At 45.7% G+C, this 2,779-nt stretch overlaps 1 pseudogene; it reads right to left on the minus strand.

The window, feature by feature from the left end:
* Window positions 1-1,277: 1,277 nt before the first annotated feature.
* On the minus strand, window positions 1,278-1,969 carry LOC149191812 (18S ribosomal RNA; annotated as a pseudogene; the record flags this gene model as incomplete).
* Window positions 1,970-2,779: the final 810 nt, after the last annotated feature.

Consider the following 2,779-nt stretch of genomic DNA (forward strand, 5'->3'; position numbering starts at 1 on the left):
GACCTAGTAACTTTTCTCCATTGCACTATAAATATAGGCATTGGGGTGAGGACTAAGGAGGTTAGAAGCTGAACATTTTGAGGGTAAATGCTGGTGAAATTAAGACTTCCTATTTGAGCTTAAGAGGAGAGATCACATACCTTTTTGGCTTCATTGGGAGTGAGTGAAACTTGTCAAAGTAGAGGAGACTTCTTGTTGGACCCTGGGAGGAGCTTGTACAGCGTCAAGGCGAAGGTTGTAAGGTTCTTCTTCTTTTGAATTAATACAATCAAACTCATTTTTCTCAACAAGTATCTTATGTTATTTATTTCATGGACTCCTTGACTTTCATGTTAAATATGTTTTATGCAATTGGTTTTTCAGGTGCTATTTAATTTGTTTGCCTTGTTTGTGTTTGTAGATTCACGAAAAGGAGCTCATTAGAATCAAAGGAGTGAGGGCATCCACAAGCTTGTGTTGGACCAAAGGTAGGCCCTAAAAACACTTGTTTGCTATTTTTTATTAAAGCATATTTAGAGAAAGATAGTGTCTGGTTGGTTTGCTTGTCATTAGGTCTTCTTTAGATTCTAGGAAGGTCTATCTTGTCCGCAAGATCGACTTATTCCGTGCGACACGAGGGATGCGTTTTTCATTACCTCAACACCCAACCCTTCTGCGAGGGCATGTCGAGGAATGATCAGGAGGGACTAGGGTGGCCAGCCCAACGGGTTGAACCGCTCTTCATCCATCCCATACTTGACCGTACCCCGACAATCTCACCTCACGGAAGGTTTGAGATACCAAGCGCGTGCACAACCACTCCCTCGACCCAAGCACCAACGAAAAAGCTCACCCAAGCAACACATCAACCGCCACCGCCTTTTCGAGAGAACCAACTATGGAAGCCCACACCCTTGGCCCATGCCTTTCAACGAACAAAAGACCGAGCACTACCGCTACAAATGAGTCCGAATTTATCCATCGTATTTACCGATCACCTCAACTCTGCAGCAACCATGCCCAGCCAAACAGGTTGTCGGAAGGGCTCCCAAGAAATAAGCTTCCAGACCCCCTGTAGAAACACATTGGGGGGAAGAAAAACAAAGGATGGGTGGGACAAGCACAAGCATGGCTTGCAAGCACACACAAAAAAACAAGTGTTACCTCGAGACAAGCAACCAACAATGTTCCCACCAAACACCAAACCCGCTCCCCTAGAGATGCACCACAAAGTCCCACATTGCAATCGAAACCCAACCAACCCGAACCAAAAAAGAAAACCCCTGCTATCAATGATCCTACTACAGGTTCACCTACGGTAACCTTGTTACGACTTCTCCTTCCTCTAAATGATAAGGTTCAATGAACTTCTCACGACATCGACGACGGTGAACCACCATCATCGACGCAATCCGAACACTTCACCGGATCATTCAATCGGTAGGAGCGACGGGCAGTGTGTACAAAGGGCAGGGACATAGTCAACACGAGTTGATGACACGCGCTTACTAGGAATTCCTCGTTGAAGACCAATAATTGCAATGGTCTATCCCCATCACGATGCAATTTGAGAAGATTTCCCGATCCTCTCGAACCAGGAATAAAAACTCGTTGGCTACATCAGTGTAGCACGCGTGCGGCCCAGAAAAACTAAGGGCATCACAGACCTGTTATTGCCTCAAACTTCCATGGCCTAAATGGCCATAGTCCCTCTAAGAAGCTGGCCGCGAAGGGGAACCTCTGCGTAGCTAGTTAGCAGGCTGAGGTCTCGTTTGTTATCGGAATTAACTAGACAAATCACTCCACCAACTAAGAATGGCCATGCACCACCACCCATAGAATCAAGAAAGAGCTCTCAATCTGTCAATCCTTACTATGTCTGGACCTGGTAAGTTTCCCCGTGTTGAGTCAAATTAAGCCACAGGCTCCACTCCTGGTGGTGCCCTTCTGTCAATTCCTTTAATTTTCAGCCTTGCGACCATACTCCCCCCGGAACCCAAACACTCTGATTTCTCAGAAGGTGCTGGCGGAGTGCTTAGAGCAACATCCGTCGATCCCTGGTCGGCATCGTTTATGGTTGAGACTAGGACGGTATCTGATCATCTTTGAGCACCCAAATTTCGTTCTTGATTAATGAAAACATCCTTGGCAAATGCTTTTGCAATGGTCAGTCTTTCATAAATCCAAGAATTTCACCTCTGACAATGAAATACAAATGCCCCCGACAGTCCCTATTAATCATTACTCCGGTCCCGAAGGCCAACACAATAGGACCAGACTCCTATCACGTTATTCCATGCTAATGTATTCAGAGCATAAGCTTGCTTTGAGCACTCTAATTTTTTCAAAGTAACAGCGCTGGAACCGCGACCCAGCCAATTAAGGCCAGGAGCACGCCGCCAACAAAAGGGATGGAAGGGCAGGTGCACACTGAGTAGGTGGACCAACCCTTATGACCTAAGATCCAACTACGAGATTTTTAACTGCAACAACTTAAATATACGCTATTGGAGCTAGAATTACCGCAGCTGCTGGCACCAGACTTGCCCTCCAATGGATCCTCGTTAAGGGATTTAGATTGTACTCATTCCAATTACCAGACTCGATGAGCCCAGTATTGTTATTTATTGTCACTACCTCCCCATGTCAGGATTGGGTAATTTGTGCGCCTGCTGCCTTCCTTGGATGTGGTAGCACTGTAAAAGTATAGTAATTTCTAGTCAATCTGGGCCGTTCATTAGGTGGATGATCTGACGGTAGAACTTATGTTTAGTTTAGGGTTTTTTGCCCTAGAAGGCAA

This window comes from Pinus tabuliformis, chromosome 2_2 (assembly GCF_031772625.1).
Source record: "Pinus tabuliformis cultivar Carrire ecotype Pingquan chromosome 2_2, CPIR1, whole genome shotgun sequence".
Lineage (NCBI taxonomy): Eukaryota > Viridiplantae > Streptophyta > Pinopsida > Pinales > Pinaceae > Pinus > Pinus tabuliformis.